Below are 18,168 nucleotides of genomic sequence, written 5' to 3' on the forward strand. Positions count from 1 at the left end.
CAGAAAGAGGACAAACTCATATTTCCCTGGTTCACAAACACAATGCCACTAAGAAGCTGTTTGCTGTTTATCTTACTTATCACTTTATTGTCAGTTCCCTACAGTTGTGCCAGCTTTCCTTCAAACTCTGTTTATGACAAGGAAATAAAATAATAATTTGATTCCCATACACAACTAAAATAAAATAAAAATCTGAGAGGCTTAGAGGCTGCCTGCTGCTGTAGAACTATGTAACACTGAAAACAACGGCCTAGTCACCCAAGGAGAGTACCATGATCTCAGATAGGATACCTGACACTCGAAGGGAGCCCTGATAGGAAACAGATGAGAATCCATGTTACCAAATAAAGACTGAAACACTGTATATCAGGTGGAAACCTCCTACCTCTGAGGAAGCTGATAGGGAGCAGGGGACACCAATATCCTTGACCAAATCGACATACTTCTAGTAAAGCCAAGAAAGAAATCTTTTCATTTTTGTGTGAGAAGTTAGAAGATGGTTAAAAGGAGCAAGATGAGAGTGACATGGGGGCCAAGAATCCTCAACCTTACATAGGGATGGTATAACTACCACCCCACCAAGGGGAGGAGGCCAGGCCTCTTGCACAGATTTAAATTTTGAGCTGGTAAAATATAAGCTTGTTGGACCTAATTAATGTGATACAGAGAAGCACCAAGAAAAAGGTGGGGCGTTGTTGGAGACGGAGTGAATGGTTCAGGTTCTGAAGCAAAGGACAAAGGACAGCTCCCTACAGGGGTAGAAAGAAACCTAGCCACAGCCTAATCTTGATTTTGGTTCAAGGTCCTGGGATCCAGCCCCACGTTGGGCTTGGCACTCAGCATAGGGTCTGCTTGGGATTCTCTCTCTCTTCTTCCCTCCCCTTTTCCCCAATTTGTACTCTCTCTTTAAAATAAATAGAATCTTTAAAAACAACAAAAACAAAACAGGGGCACCTGGGTGGCTCAGTCAGTTAAGCATCCAACTCTTGATCAGCTCAGGTCTTGATCTCAGGGTCATGAGATCGAGCTGGGCACCCAGTGTGGAGCCTGCTTGATTCTCTCTCTCTCTCTCTCTCTCTCCTTTTCCCTCTGCTCGTCCTCACCTTAAAACAAAAGCAAATGCAAAAACAAAATACTCCTGGAAAACTAAAAATCAATAAGAATACAATACTAAATAATAAATAGTTCACAAGATTTAATAATAGTTCTATGTATGTGACATTTTTCTAATGTTTTACCTATGCTGACTCATTTAATTCTCAGGGCAATCCAGTGAGGGTGGTATTGGTTCCCAAACTTGGAAGCTTCCTGGGTGACTTCTGAAACTCATATCTAGAGGGTAGGGAAAGACCAAAGAGACAGGCAGGCCACTCCAGATGCATAGGTGACAGGTTTAAAAAGCAAGGGAACTTATGCACAAAATTCATCTGGAGCAGCCACAAGACAAGTATATCTCCATGCCCACCTGCCAGAATCTGAAAAGTTTTTATGGAAGCCTTAACTGGGTTTGGTCATGTATACCATCCAGAAGGGCTCAACAACACATTGCTTTCTTATTGCTATGTCCCTGAAACAGCTCTGGTTGAGAACAGAAGACAGAATGTACATTCCAAGGACAGGGGACGGGGTGAGAGGCCTCCTATTGCCTGGGTCCAGCTTGAGGGTCAACTGGCAGTCATTTCCTCTCAGTGAGCTTGAAGGTCAACCGGCAGTCTTTCCTTTCAATGACCTCCTCCAACAGGTAGGTGTTATCAACATCCTCATTTTACAAATGAAGAATCCAAAGCAGAGAAGTTAAGTAACTTGCCCAAGGTCAAGTAAATGTTATCTGACTTAGGTATCCTAGCCCAAATTTTAATTCTGAGAAGTCTATGCAAAGCTGGTCATAGTAGACTAAATGAAATCCCAAAGGAAGATACACAGTGTTTGTATAGCAAGTGAAGCACTTGGGTTCCGGCATCAAACATCCTATTGTAGGGGCCTGGCTTTACTCTTTATAAACTGTGACAGCTTGAGCAAGTTACTAACCTCCCCGAGTCTCTACTTTGCTGTGTGTCAACCATCAGGATGATGATAATGATATAGAAGATGGGGAAGAGCCTTGCACATAGTAGGAAGCTGCAATTTCTGGTGCTCAGCACATTAGCAGGTGTTTGAAAATTATTTGATGGGTATCAGTTGTTATAATAGAAGAGCATACTTCGACAAGAGTGGCAAAATTGTCATTCGTGAAAGCCAAATCCTATGCTTTTCTTCTTTCAAAACCCTCTCATTTCTCCAACACTTGAGGTATAAATGTGGATGGATCATATCCACTAAGCATAAAGTACACTGATATTGCCTTGACAATGATGTTATAAGCAATAATTTAAAAAAGGCCTCCCTTGCTCTCTTGTCCTGCCAATCTATCATCCTCATTTACAGGCTATCCGAAGGCTTAAGGAATGGTTGGCAAACTGTGAATGGTCGTTAAAATACTGATTTCTCCTATTTTTCCTGCCTTGAACAATGTCCATACATAAATTATACCTGATAAAATATTTGTATGACAAAAATTTGTATTTTATTTGGAGGAAATGGCTCGAAAAACATATTCTGATTCTGACTTTAGGCACTGCGGAATTAGGTGGCCATTTCACACACATGCAAAAGGTAATTTAAAGAGCATAAAATGCAAAGAGCCACCGAGGCTATGTATCTAGTAAAGTCATGAATAGGATATGTTTTAGGTGTTGAGTGAATGTGTCAACCCTTAAGTTCGCCCTTCATGCATACATAAAATTCTCAAAATTCCATAGGAAAATATATCCTTAAACAATAAACCTTAGTGGTTGAAAATAAAAGTAAAAAAAAAAAAAAAAAAAAAGAAAAGAAAAGAAAAGTAAACCATACGCTTCCAAGAAGAGAGGGAAACATTTTTAAACTGTTAGTAAGTCAATTAAAATTGATTCAAGGAACAAAATTGTTTGAAATAACAACAGGAATATTTCACTTTGTGTTAGGCCTAGTCTCAAAGTTTACTGATGCCCTGTCTCATAGCCCTGATTTTTTTCTTTTGCTTTATTTCTGCTTCTCTGTAACTTTAGGTCTTTCTCTCTTCCTTTCCCTCCACTCCACCATAGAAATGAAACAGGAAATATATTCTTATTTGTTGAACAAAACATGGATTTTTATTAATCTGTTGCCCTGAAATGTTTCAAAAGGATTTTTCTCAAATACACATTTGTAACTTTTATTGCTAAAAAATTTTTTTCAGACTCTTCATAGTGATTCATCATTCCATTTAACATGACCTTGTATGACCTTATTTACATTTGACAAATTGGAATGTTAAAAAACTACTTGAACAGTTCAGCAATTTGGCAACTTATTTCCATCAACATGAGTCTTTAGGGAGGGAGAAAGCTTGACTTAAAAATGATGATGCAGGGATCCCTGGGTGGCGCAGCGGTTTAGGACCTGCTTTTGGCCTAGGGCGCGATCCTGGAGACTGGGGATCGAATCCCACGTCGGGCTCCCGGTGCATGGAGCCTGCTTCTCCCTCTGCCTATGTCTCTGCCCCTCTCTCTGTGTGTGTGTGACTATCATAAATAAATAAAAATTTAAAAAAAATGATGATGTAATATGAAGGATGTCAGAGTAATGAAAGATATACAGTAGCTCCAGACAGCTTATATTTTATCTTTTATTACTTTTAGCCCATAACCTAAAACCCAAATAAGGAAAGATATGTGAAAAAGAAACTGTTAAATATAATTTACTAACAAAAGATGAAAAATTAAATTGAACTTTAAAAAGACTGAAAAAAGTTTATTTATATTCACTGTTATTTTTAAAACTTTTAAAAAATGTATTCATTTAGAGAGTGTGTGCAAGAGAGAGGAGTGGCAATGGGAGGAGAGAAAATCTCAGACTCTGTATTGAACTCAGAGCCCAGAATCCAGAGCCCAGCCTGGGGCTTGATCCCACAATCCGGAGATACGACATGAGCTGGAGCCAAGAATAGGGTGCTCAACTGACTGAGCCACCCAGGCGGCCCTTATTCACTACTGCCATTAAATCACTTCATACAGGGACTCCTAGGTGGCTCAGTGGTTGAGCATCCGCCTTCGGCTCAGGGCATGATCCTGGGGTCCTGGGACCAAGTCCTGCATTGGGCTCCCCACTGGAAGCCTGCTTCTCCCTCTGCCTATGTCTCTGCCTCTCTCCCTGTGTCTCTCATGAATACATAAATAAAATCTTTTAAAAAAATAAAACTAATTTTCCCTGTATAGGCACTGTTCCCAGCTACAGATAGTCTTCGCCTTGTGCAGTAGTGTCAGACCATAAAAATGGCCATTCAAAGCAATCTTAGAAATTGATAGGGGGGCGCCTGGGTGACTCAGTGGTTGAGCATCTGCCTTTGGCTCAGGTTGTGATCCTGGGGTCCTGGGACCAAGTCCTGCATCGTGCTCCCCACAGGGAGGCTGCTTCTCCCTTTGCCTGTATCTTTGCCTCTATTTCTGTGTCTCTCATGAAGAAATAAATAAGATCTTTAAAAATAAATAAATAAATCACTTCATACACAGTGAGAAAAGCAAAGCAAAAAATTACCTGGAGGCCTAACAACAAATGGACATACAGCTAACTTTTAAAATATTCATGATTCATGCTTTGTCAGCTCCAGATCAGTATTCAAAATTTAAATACATATATTTGCGAATAATAAAAAGTTCAATCTACAATGTCAATTTGGAAATATGGCAAAATATGGTAAACAAATGCAAGAGGCAAAAAATTGGTCCAGGTAAATCTTAAGATCTTGTTCTTATAGGCGAGCATTCAAAGCATTGAAGGCTTTCTCATGTGCTCATTGACTTTCCTGATAAAAACTTTTTTTTTAAGATTTTATTTATTCATGAGAGACACACACAGAGAGAGGCAGAGACACAGGCAGAGGGAGAAGCAGGCTCCATGCAGGGAGCCCGACGTGGGACTCGATGCCGGGACCCCAGGATCACACCCTGGGCTGAAGGCAGGCACTAAACTGCTGAGCCACCAGGGCTGCCTGCTTTCCTGATAAAAACCTAAAGCGAATGATGATCTCTTTCTTTCACTGTCTTCCCATAAATGAATTAAACTTATATTTGATAGTTAGGCCATATTTTTAGAAATCACCTGGTCAATAATGTGAATTATATTACCCTGCTGGTTTGCAAACTAGCCCCTGTACACATAAGGCAAGAAGAGACCAAAAATAAGAACCAATAGGTGGCAGTTTTTCTACGTTAAGGGACTTACACTGGACACTTGTCTGGAGCAGCCACAAGGGGAGTAGATCTCCATGCCCACCTGCCAGAATCTTAAAAGTTTATATAGAGGTCTTAATGGGCTTCAGTCGCATATCTAGATAGTCTAATAACACATTCCTCTCTCAGGCTGTGTCCTTGAAAATGGTTCCCACTGTAAGGACAGTGGTAGAACTACATTCCCAGGATGGGGTTGAGGGGTGGCATGAGAAGTCTCTGATTGCTGGGTCCAGTTTGCTGGTCAACAGGTGGTTATGCCCTCTCGATGGCCTCATTCAACGTATCCTCCGCAAGGTATTTCACTTGAATACTTAGCAAATGCGGAGAACCAGGACCTGGAGGTCACTCGGGCACTGCTGGCCCCATAGCTCTATCCATTCATCACTGGATCACGTGAAGGGCACCTCCCTGGAGGATAGACAGAGGCAGTATATATTTCCAGTTCCAGAGAACACTGTAGCATATCATTATAAGATCCCTGGGGAGGGATTCCTTCATGGCTCATTGCATCTCAATGGAACCAGAGTGGCACAATAACTACCTAAGTGGTATGTGCTGGAAGTGGTGTGCAGGGAGAAGAGAGCATGATACTTGGTATTTATCCAAGAAGTGAGAGGGCACAATCATCTTCATTTATCCTGACTCTCATCCTTATACTGACTCCTCTTTTACCAAGGAGGTTCAGCACTTCATCCATCTACAGCTTCTTGTTTCTGATGTCTACAATGTATATCATAACCAGTGCCAAGTGATAAGATTGAGTGTATGGTTAGGGGGTTTCAAAAGGAAGAAGCTTATAACACATTGTTTTTAAGTGACTCAGTGCTCTTACTGGAATATCCCTCATATCTAACAAGCTGTTGGCACACATAATGGGTATTCATCAGAGAGCAGTTAGAAAATAAGTGTAGACTCAAAAGACAAAAAATCCATGGTCAAATCACTCAAAATGGCCAGCATGAACATTTTGCACAATGTTTCAGTCTTTTTGCTGTGGATATCCACATCATAACAATGTTTAACATTCATTTAGTATTGACTTGGTGCCAATCACTATACCAAGTTCTTTACAAGTATTATCTCATTTAGTCCTTATTACAGTCCTAAGAGATGGGCATGGGCACTATTATGCCCATTTTACAGATGAAGATATATTGAAGCTAGAGTAGTTTAAGCAATTTGTGCAGAATCACACAGCTAGTGAATCACAGGAACCAGTTAATCCAGGTATGCTGGACTCGAGAGCCTGTATTCTTGACCTCAATGTAATATCTCTGATTTATACATTCCAGTAGTACTAGAAAGTTGTGTTAATTTAAACAGGTAGTTTTATAATTCTTCTTAAAGTATTACTCTATAATTAAGTAGAAGAAAAAAAGAAGTGAGAAACAATAATATATAAAATTTGTTTTCTAGGGCAGCCTGGGTGGCTCAGCGGTTTAGCGCCGCCTTCAGTCCAGGGCCTGATCCTGGAGACCCGGAATCGAGTTCCAAGCCAGGCTCCCTGCGTGGAGCCTGCTTCTCCCTCTGCCTGTGTCTCTGCTGCATTCTCTTTCTCTCTCTGTGTGTGTCTCTCATTAATAAGTAAAAATAAAAATATTTAAAAAAAGAGACAGCTTTAAAAAAATTTGTTTTCTAAAATATACAATTTAGGTTTCATTTTTCAAATAGTCAAATGATATTAAGAGTTAGCATATGAGAAATAATTAATAATGAAGCACCATAAAGAAAAATGCTCAGATTTGCTGGTTAAGGCACACAAACAGGGCCAATAAATATTTATTTACTTACTTAAAAATAAATAAATTGGACTTACAATTTTTTGAAAGTGTTAGGAGAGCTACGGCAGATGGAGCTATTAGGATTTAGGAACAAGCTTTCTGAGGAGTGGTTACAAGAACCATAAAATACTGTTTCTAGGAAATAATCTAGAACAATAATTTACCCAAAGTGTGGTTCCTTTAAAGGTAGGTTTATTGTATATATTTGAATAAACAAGTAAGGAGACAGAACACAAAGAAATATACATTGATTTCACAGCTGGTAAAAATAAAGATTTATATTTAGACACTGATGGAAAGTGAATTTAAAGCAACATAAATAATGTATGTTTTATAGTCACTGGAGTTGTATCCATAAATTTAAGTGCTTAAAATGATGTTTTTAAGATCTAAAGATTTTTATTTTTGCTATATAGATACTTTCACAGTTGCATTTTTTAATTTATTTTTTAATTGGAGTTCAATTTGCCAACATATGTATAACACCCAGTGCTCATCCCACCAAGTGCCCCCGTCAGTGCCCATCACCCAGTCACCCCGTCACCCCAACCCCTCTCCCACCTCCCTTTCCACTACCCCTTGTTCGTTTCCCAGAGTTAGGTCTCTCATGTTTTGTCACCCTCACTGATATTTTCACTCCTTTCCCTTCTATTCCCTTTCACTATTTTTTTATATTCCCCAAGTGAATGAGATCATATAATGTTTGTCCTTCTGTGATTGACTTATTTTACTCAGCATAATACCCTCCAGTTCCATCCACGTCAGGGCAAATGGTGGGTATTTGTCGTTTCTAATGGCTGAGGAATATTCCATTGTATACATAGACCACATCTTCTTTATCCATTCATCTTTCCATGGACACTGAGGCTCCTTCCACAGTTTGGCTATTGTGGACATTGCTGCTATTAACATTGGGGTGCAGGTGTCCCGGCGTTTCACTGCATCTGTATCTTTGGGGTAAATCCCCATGCATTTTTTGTTTGTTTATTTATTTATTTATTTATTTATTTATTTATTAGAGAGAGAGAGAAGCAGAGACACAGGCAGAGGGGGAAGCAGGCTCCATGCAGGGAGCCTGACTTGGGACTTGATCCCAGGTCTCCAGGATCACACCCTGGGCTCAAGGTGGCGCTAAACCACTGAGCTACCCGGCTGCCCACCCATGCATTTTTTTTTTTTTTAATGGGTTGTTAAAACAGAATATTTTGGTTTAGCAGTATCCTTTAAAGAAGAGCTGATGGAAGGAAATGTAAGGAGGAGGGAGAGGGAAAGACACAAGAAGGCAAAAGTGAAGGGGGTGGAAATATAGTGATTATAGCACAATTACATGACAAATACAGGTAATAACAGTATAAGTGAAGTTGCATTTCGAAGTTGCCCAAAAAGCATTTCGAAAAATCTAAAAGTATACAACAGATATCTCTGAATTCATTTTTCCAAAAGCATATTTTATGCGTATTTACTTATTGTAGATTCTTCATTCCTATTATATAAAAACATAGGCAACATCTTGTAATGAAGTGTCCAGAAGACAAAAAGCAGGAGTTGCTTTAGACACTGGAATCATTGATTTCTTCATAAGTCATTCTTCAATTTCTAATAAATCTTCAAATACTAATAATGCATCTGCTTCTGGACATCTTTTACTGTTTTTATTTGGCACAAACTGACCAACTCTAGTCATATAATAGAAAAATACATAAAACATAGCTCATCTGATATATATATCCCATACAAAACCATATGTGACATTTGGCAGTGGTTTTAAATTATTTTCTTTACAGGTTTTTATTGTGAGCACAATGTAGAGCATTAACTGGAGAATATTTTCAAGCATTTCCCTCCCCCCTTTGGTTACCTTACAGTTTCAAAAGCTGAATCGATGACTCACATTTCTTTTTTGTGGTCTTAGAGCCTTTGGACCACTGAGGTTAATCTTCAGTTTTCTTTCTTTCAACTAAGACATGATGGACTCAAGAATAACGTTCAGAGAAGATTCTCAGGCAGATGAGACCTGATATATAAGAATGTTGTTAGAACTAGGGTGAGGGGGAAGCCTGGGTGGCTCAGCAGTTGAGCGTCTGCCTTTAGCTCGGGCTGTGATCCAGAGATCTGGGATGGAGTCCCACATCGGGCTCCTTGTGAGGAGCCTGCTTCTCCCTCTCCCTTTGTATCTCTGCCTCTCTCTTTCTCTCTCTCTCATGAACAAATAAATTAAAAATCTTAAAAAACAAAAGAACCAGGGTGAGATGGGGCTCTAGGAAAGTAAGTTAGACAAGGGAGCCAACTATAGGGCCACATTTGTATCTAGCACTGATGAACGACAGGTGCATAAAGGCAGAAGAGTCTCTGTCTTGAAGGCTGGTAGTGCCCCAATGTCTGAGTAGTCCCTGGAGTCTGGTTATGTCACAGATTGGACACTGAATTTAGAGAGTACAAAGCTCTAGGTCTTTTCATGCAGACCCAATTCAATAATAGCAAACTGGAACTAACATTTATTGAATGTTTCCAATGATATGCTAGGGGCTGTGCCAAGTGCTTCACATGGATTAACTCATTGAAATATCACAGGTGACAAGTATCATTATTTTCGCCTTCTGACTTCTAGGAGAGTTGAGTCTCAGAGGAGTCTAGTAATGTGTGCAAATATACAAAACCAGTATGTGTGCAAATATACAAAACCAGTATGCAGCAGACTTAAGTTCACACACAGCCTGATTCCAGAGTAGGGGAATTGGGCCACACCACTGTCTCTCTGGAGGGCTCTAGAGCAACCTCTTAAAGACTAGCAAGTAGAAATTTGCTCAGCATGTTTTGCAGTAGCCATTTAACTCTTTCTTGGAGCCATTCTTTCAAATTTTGGAGCATTAAGTTGATTAAGAGGTAAAACAGGCATATTTGCGATGAGTAGTTTATAATTTGTACAAGGTATAGGGAAACACTGTACTTTCTGCACAAATTTTTTATTTACCCAGAATGCCCTAAAAAAAGATCTATCACTAAAAGTAAAGTCTATGCCTGCTGTCTAACCCCATCCTCAAATGCACATTGTCAAAATTTGTATTTAATTATACATATACATGGGCAGCCTGGGTGGCTCAGCGGTTTAGCGCTGCCTTCGGCCCAGGGCCTGATCCTGGAGACCTGGGATCGAGTACCATGTCAGGCTCACTGCATAGAGCTTGCTTCTCCCTCTGCCTGTGTCTCTGCCTCTCTCTCCCTTGTCTCTCATGAATAAATAAATAAAATATAAAAAATATAAAAAAATAAAGCCGTTCTCATTTAAAAAATAAAGATTTTTTTAAAAAAAATTATACATATACACCTAGACCTCTTCAACAAGCCTTCGCAGATCACAAGGATCCCCAATTGTAATGCATGTTCCCCTTCTTGATCTCTCATGGCAAATGTCTTTGATTATTCTACTTCTTTTAGTCTGTTTACTATTAAAACCAGTCGTGTCTTTTCATTAGATTTTGCATTTCTGGAATATAGAGATCAGGCATTTCTTATTTATTTCCAGTCTTATGCCCAATATCTATACTATGCCTGGACACATTATAATGAAAATAATTATAACTACCTTTTAAAAAAAATTGTGCTGGGGATATAGTATAAGCCATTCATGATGAATACAACTTGACAAATTCAGGCCTTCTTAATCTCGGCCTAGATTCTTGTAATGAATTTTGAATTAGCCTTTGCTTGTTCCAATCCCCTATTCATAGAAACTCCCAGATGACTCTTCCCAAGTGTCATTTCCTGCTCAAACATCTGTATTGGTGGGACTCCACTATCTCCTTTTCAGCCTTCCTTAAGTCTCAGTCTGCTCCCCCATGAATCTGCCAGATTCCAAAAAGTTGGATCAGTCAACATTTGCTGAGTACATGTGCTTTCTCTTCTCTGGAGCTTTGTTCATGCCTGAAAATACCTCCCTCTTCATTTCTACTGTTAAAAGCCCTATCCATCCATTTCAGATATCATCCATATTTATAATGTTACTTATCTCCCACCATCTCCCCCAGCCTAACCAGATGAGCTCTTATCAGAACTCTCTTAGCATACTGCATCGCTTTGGCCATTTTCTTATTGTTTGCCTTTAATTATATGTTAACCCCCCCTCACTTTTACCTTCAATTGAATTTTAACTCTTTGTGAAAAGAGATAATGTTCTCCTCGTTTTTATACCACCTTAAGCTCCTAGCACAATGCTTTGCAGGTAGTGGGCACACAACAACTCCCATACTGGGGAGATAGTAATACTAGTTGGTAATGTATAAGCAGTGAAGTCAGGTGGACAGGGCTTCCAATTCCAGCTGGATCACGCAGTACCTGGGGAACTTGGGCAAGCTAGTTAACTTCTTTGAGACCTATTCCTTGAACTATAGGTATGACATTTTACCTACTACACAATGCTAATGAAAAATGTATGTAAGTAGAGTTTGACATCTATTAAATATCCAATACACAGCAGTGGCAAGTATTTGTTTCATAATTTTTTTCTCTGAAATATCTTGAATTCCTTCATCTAAAAACATTTCACTTGTCTCATTTTTAGCTATAATATGGTCACAATAGTTTGCCAGGAAGGCAAAATTGGAAAAATTGGAAAAAGGGTGACCATTTTATAGAAAAGTATGACATTATATTTACAATCACATCTATTTTTATTCTGAAATTACTATTTTTATTTTGAAATTACTGTCGTAGTCGATTAAATAAATTCGTAAATAGTTACTGAACATCTATTATGCATCAAACACTATTGTAAGGGGCTGCCCCGGTAGCCCAGTGGTTTAGGGCCGCCTTTGGCCCCGGGAGTGATCCTGGAGACCCGGGATGGAGTCCCACGTCGGGCTCCCTGCAGGGAGCCTGCTTCTTCCTCTCTCTCTCTCTGTCGTGAATAAATGAATAAAATCTTTAAAAAAAAAAAAAAAAGAAAAGAAAAAGAAACCACTCTTGTAGGTATTGGGGATACGGCAGTGAATTAGATAGTAAATTGCCCTCCAGTAACTTCCATGCTAATGTGGACAGTGATCCCGCAGATACTCAAAAAGCACAATGAAAAACGTACAAAATGATGCCAATCCTGCGTTGATTAGAATCCCAAGCTCCATTTCTGGGTCTCTAAACTTAGCTGTTACAGTAAGCTTTGGGGGAGTTCAAGAATGGTCACCCAGATTTTTAAAAGCCAGGATTCTTAGAAGCAAGCTAGATAGATATAGATATAGATATAGATATAGATACAGATATAGATAAATCTTTTTCCTCTGGGGGGGGGAGGAATAGGAACAAATCAGACCTCTGTCTCTGTGTGTGGCAGAGAGATCTGAGCTTTCTCAGGTTCTACTTACACTGACCTTAAAGTAGTTGTCTGGGAGTGAAAGTTGCTCAATGTCGGAGTGTCAGCGGCAGCTCCCCAAACACTGACGCTCTTCTGTTCGCAGCACCTTAGGTGGGTCCTGCACCGAGGCAGCCCGATCGACACCCCCGCCCGGTCCCCGCAGCCCGCAGCCGTCGGGCCGGCGCCACCCCCTCCCTGCGAGACCCGCCGAGCCGCGAGCCGGCCCCCCCGCGGGAGGCGCGCGGGGCGTGGAGGGCGCGGGGCGCGGGGCGTGGGGCGTGGGCCGGGGGCGGGGCCAGCCCGCAGCCCGGGGCTCGCAGGGAGCTGTCAGTGTCAGGCTCGCCGGGAGGGAGGAGGGGCCGGTCCCCGCGGAGCGCGAGCCGAGCGGCGGGCGCAGCGTGAGACAGCACATCCTGCGCGCGCCCGGCCCGCGCCCCGGAGCCGCTCGAGCCTCGGCCCCGCACACCCCGGCTGCAGCCGCCGCGCTCCGCCGCCGCCCAGCGCGTCCAGGTAACCGGGGCGGGGGGGGGTCGCGCTCTGCGGGCCGCTCCTCCGCCCCCTCCTCGACCCTCCGCGCCCCCGGGTCGCCCGCGCCGCAGCGGCGCAGCAGCGGGGCTCGGCCCCCTCCCCAGGCTCGGGCGTGCGCCCTGCGCCCTGCGCCCTGCGGCGGCCAGAGCCCCCCAGCGGCGGCCCCCGGCTGCAGCTCCCGCGGCGGAGCCCAGGGGCGCAGGGCAGAGGAGGAGGGGTCGTGGTGTCATCACCCTGTCGCCCACCTCGTGGGCTGGGAGGGGCGTCCCGCTGCGCCCCGCCTCGGTCGGGTCCGGGGCAGCCGCGGAAGGCAGGCGGCGGGGAGATGCGCACCCCCTGGGCCACCAGCTGACGGCCCCGGGGGGAGGGGGCGCTGCGGAGGGAAAGGGCCAGGATGCCGTTTGATCACATTTGAGCTGTCTGCAAAGCTCTTGGATGCTGCTGCTGCCCGCCCGGTGGAGGGGGCGCATGCACTCCCAGCAGGGCATTAATTAAACACTCGCGCAAGAAGATGCCAGTTTCCCCCGCTGCTGCGAAAAAGTGTGGTTGGGGGATGTGTTGTGGCAAACACCCTCCCAGCCGCGTGGGCTCCTTCCCCCCCTCGCGCTCCGGAACCGCTCGGGCCGCAGAAATCTGTGCGTCGTCATCGTGAGGGCAGAGATCCTGGCAGCACGGATGGGAGCTGAGTGTGCGGGAGTCTCATGACTTTGTGTCTCGGCTAATAAGGTTGAACAGAAGCCCCAGCATCAGGACAGGAAATTACTCAGGAAATGGGAGACTCCACAGAATGCAGAAGATGGAATCAGTTCTGCATTCTGGCCTCTGCACATCTAGGTAAGGGGCAGGAACGAGTAGCCAGCCATTTTCCTGCCTGGAACGCCTTCCGAGCGTGCACTCTGTACACTTGCAGCAGTTCAGGGTTGGGAAAAATTGCTTCCAAATATTCCAGATCAACAGAAAGCATAGCTGACAGTAAGACACGAGTAACTGCAGAAGACGTCATATGGCTCATCTTAGCACAGATGAAAGCCTCTGTACATATTTTCACTGTGAAAATTGTAGTGAGAGACAATCAGTGTTAGTAAACTCAAAATGGATAATTCAGTGCTAGCTGCACCCTGAGGGTGCTAGTGGGAGTGTGATTATTTAAAATGTCAAGTTTTCTCCAAAAGTTTTGGTATGAGAAACAAGGGCCCGAACTGTGCTCCTTTGACCATGTTTATCAATAAAATATACTCAGACACTCCTACCATGCAGTCATCAAACGTTCTCTTCATAGGAACCAAACGTGCCAACATTGCTAGGTTCTGAGGATTCAGTGCTCCAAGAGCCATTTTTTTTTCCTGAAAAATCTTGTAGCACCATCTTTAGGAGGTTAGGACAATATGTTTGGGTGTCCAGTGCAGGCTCTTTCCAGTTTGGAAAAGAGCATCTTTTGGTCCAGAACATCTCCTGTGTCTCTCTTTTTCTTCCTTGTCTTGGGCCTCAGGCACCCATGCACCTGCTTCCTCTCTCCTCGGGACTCAAGGATGCTGCAGTCTCTGCTGCACAGCGCCTGAAAGTTATTCTACTGAAATGTGTCCTCAAGCTCTTTGGTGTTTGAGGTCTAACATTATTAGGTGTAATCACTGTTTTGGATATGGGCAGAGAAAATAAACTCAACCCACAGGAAAGTGGGGGCAGTTCTTACAGTGTGGTATTGTAGTTTCTGGTCCCTAGTTTCTGACAAACTTACGAGATGATAAGAGGAAGTCACACAGCATTTTTGTCATCATGCTTTATGTCTAAGAGGGGGCTCTATTAACTTTCTCCCCAGCCTTTCTACTCCCCCAAACACTTATTCTCAAGTCTATGTTTAATAAAAATAAGCCTTTTGCTTGACTCCAGCACTGAGTCAAGTAATTCATAGGGATCCATCCGGGGTGCTCTTCTGTCCGGTCTTGTAAAATACACAGCAAGTCTTCAAACTATGTCTCTCAACACAGACTGTGCAGAGGCTTCATTCAAAGTTAGTTACCCAAAAGGGCTATCATTCTTCCCCATCACCCTGTTTCTTTCTGTCATTTAGCCTCACATGAGTAGGTATGTTCCTTCATCATTTTGTTCTGTCTGTGCTTTGCTCTACCACTTAAAACACAGGTTGATAATACATTGAGCAATTTCCCCGTGTCCAGTACATTTACTGAATTTATTACATTACCAATACATTTCCTAAAGTGTGTTGAGCACTTGACATTGGATTTTAAATTACTTCTCCATGTATTAACTTACTTAATCCTCCCAAAAAATCTTATGAGTTATATATTATTTTTAATCCTATTTGAGAGATGAGGAAACTAAGACAGAAAGGTATTTTTTAAAGATTTTATTTATTCATGAGAGACAGAGAGAGAGGCAGAGACACAGGCAGAGGGAGAAGCAGGCTCCATGCAAGGAGCCTGACATGGGACTTGATCCTGCGGGTCCAGGATCAAGCCCTGGGCCGAAGCAGCACTAAACCGCTGAGCTACCAGGGCTGCTGGGACACAAGAGTATTAAGTAACTTTTTGAAAATTGCTCAGCTACTAAATTATAGAGTCAGGATTTGAACCCTGGGCCATCTGAATCTACTCTTCCACACTAAGAACAATTATATTGACTAATTTCCATATACCGAATATTAATCTTGTCTTAACTCATTTAATATTTTATTTTTAATGTATAAACCTTTGCCCATATAAAAGCTATTCCTGGGATCCCTGGGTGGCGCAGCGGTTTAGCGCCTGCCTTTGGCCCAGGGCGCGATCCTGGAGACCCGGGATCGAATCCCATGTCGGGCTCCCGGTGCATGGAGCCTGCTTCTCCCTCTGCCTATGTCTCTGCCTCTCTCTCTCTGTGTGACTATCATAAATAAACAAAAATTAAAAAAAAAAAAACTATTCCTGACTAGGAACTTTTCATAGATATCCTGAACTGATTTTCTTTGCTTCCTCTCTACAGGAAGCTTAGCACCAGAATGTGAGACTGAAACTTGCATTGTAACATAAATACCACGGTCCAGGTGCAAACCCTGAAGTACCCCCGTGTTCACAAAGCATCTCCTGATTCTTTGATCAGAGGAGGCTTCTTAAATAGGAATCACTGGCATTGTGGATGGCAGGGGCATGATGGTATTCAGGTGGTCATTGACCCTGATATTCTTGATGCAGAATTTAATGCACATGTACATAAATGCAGCTTTCTGGGCGGGGGGGGGGGGCGGTAGTATTTGTAACTAAAAAGAGATTAGGAGCTACTGGTTCACATGCAGTGTGAAGGAGGCTAAGAACTGAGGCCACTGTGCTGAAATGTGTTGAAAACAGGGCAAAACTATCCTGTGAGCATCAGCCAAGAAAAAGCGTTCATAGCTATCAGAGGATTGTTGGCTTTTCACTACTGAGGAATGCTAGGGGTGCTCCAGTGCAGGTGCAACTTAGGCTAATGCACGTTGCAACCTAGTAAGGTCTCCAGGAATGGTAGGCAGCCCTAGCATTGCTGCCATTCGTTGGGTATTTACCCTGCTTATATTCAGGTTCATCAGATCATTCCTGTAAGGCTGACATTTTTATCTTCATTTGACAAACAAGGAATCTGATGCTTGGAAACATGAAGTCACTTGGTCAAGGCCTCCTGAAGCCAGTTTAGTGGGAAAGCTAGATTTCAAATGCAGGTTGGCCAGATTCCAAAGTTTGTTTATAATGTTCCCATCATAGCTCATTGTTTTTCTGTGTGGGATACCAGAAAGTACTGTTATAGTGTAACTTTTCATTGTGGCAGGACAGAGAGTCCCTCAAGAACTTGCTCACATGCTGATAGGAAAAGCCTAAATTTATTTTCAAAGGAGAACAAGAAAATTGGACATCTATCAGCGTGGTGGAGGGTAAGCAAACCCTGCTTTCCCTTGAGGTGTGCTGAAGCATCCTACATTTGATTCTCAAGTGTCACTGGGTATCTTGTGAACACTAAATGCATAGCAGTTTATAACTAAGCCCAGAAGTTGACTTTGCAGGAGTAGGTTTAGCCAAGACTTTATTCATTGCAAAGATGAATTTATTTCAGAGCTGAATTCGAAGCTGCTTAGTGTTCTGGGGCTTATCTGATATAGTGATTGTGCCATGATCTGGAACACTAACTTGGTACTAAATCTTAGGAGGACCTCTGCTAAGCAGACAGCTTATGTGTCCTTTAGTTTTCGGTTCATATCTATCCTGAGATCCTCACAAGCAGCCACTCTTGCTTCCAAAATATTACTTAATTCCTAACATTTCTATGTTCACCATATTGTTGCTATACTCTTAGAAAATGACCCATTGTTTTAATTTTGGGGCACAAACCAGCTAAAGCCATCAGTGTGGCAAACACACAAAGAAATTTATGTTAGAGTCAAGGGCATTGCTTATAATAAAAGTAATGAGTCTCTGGCACTGTGGAGAATGATTGCACTTGATCAACAGATCTGCCTTGGGAACAGACACCCGTGTCCTTTATTATGCTTCAATGTGTTTTTCTCTTATAACCTCTAAAGAATTTTTTAAAATTCTGCTGCTCTCTTACACACATTTTATGTTGGCATCTGGTAGTTTTCATCGTAAATTTAAAGAATCACAATGAATGTGATTTCCAGAATATGGTAAACTTGGATGTTTAAAAATAAAACGATGATGTCATTCTTTGAATCCAATTAAAATCTAAATACTATGCCAACCTCTATATAAAAAGTACCTGAGGAAGCTCTTCAACAAAAGGGTATTTTTATACCTAGTGGTCAAGTGTCGCAAGCAGATTTGGGGCACCAAGTGTCACAGTAAGATTTTGGGCTTTTTTTTTTTTTCATCTGGTAATGGGGAAGGAAAGGCTTTTGCAAAAATGGAGGTGGGAAAGGAGGCTCTGAATGTTTCTAAACCACAGGCAAATTCTCTGGAAGGTCAGTTTTTGGAAAGAATATAGACAGAAGCTTCAGATCTGGAAATAAAAATGTGATTAGTTCTTCTCATGCCTGCATGGTCTTTAGAAAACCTTGATGGGCACCAGGGACATGCAATGCCAGTTGTCAGAGCATGCATTTATCTAGGACAGGTGTTGTCGGTTATGGGTCACTATGAACAGTGGCCTGGAGTCGGGTCCACGGCCTTGTGTCTGTGCGGCTTAGACTCCAAGTTGGCAGGACTGAAGGACCTGCAGAGCTGTTGGTCCTATCTCTTGCCCGCAG

The 18,168-nt window shown here is 42.4% G+C and overlaps 1 protein-coding gene and 1 long non-coding RNA gene across 6 annotated transcripts in view; one reads left to right on the top strand and one right to left on the bottom strand.

Moving 5' to 3' along the window:
- The window catches only part of LOC121474518, a 57,693-nt gene extending 45,129 nt beyond the window's left edge, over positions 1-12,564 (bottom strand). The window contains exons 1-2 of the long non-coding RNA XR_005983422.1: positions 12,430-12,564; positions 8,961-9,083 (exon numbers count right to left, since the gene is read on the bottom strand). This is a non-coding gene — a long non-coding RNA (uncharacterized LOC121474518). The remainder of the gene's footprint in view (positions 1-8,960; positions 9,084-12,429) is intronic.
- Positions 12,565-12,748: 184 nt separating this feature from the next.
- Positions 12,749-18,168, top strand: part of DYNC1I1 (dynein cytoplasmic 1 intermediate chain 1) — a 308,734-nt gene continuing 303,314 nt past the window's right edge. For 2 of the 5 annotated variants that reach the window (XM_041727418.1, XM_041727421.1), the window contains exon 1: positions 12,754-12,923. The gene's annotated coding sequence lies outside the window, so the exon portion shown is untranslated. Of the gene's footprint in view, positions 12,924-18,168 lie in introns of all 5 variants that reach the window. The other 3 variants (XM_041727422.1, XM_041727417.1, XM_041727419.1) reach the window with 3 other exon arrangements.

The sequence above is a fragment of the Vulpes lagopus genome, chromosome 13 (genome assembly GCF_018345385.1).
Source record: "Vulpes lagopus strain Blue_001 chromosome 13, ASM1834538v1, whole genome shotgun sequence".
Lineage (NCBI taxonomy): Eukaryota > Metazoa > Chordata > Mammalia > Carnivora > Canidae > Vulpes > Vulpes lagopus.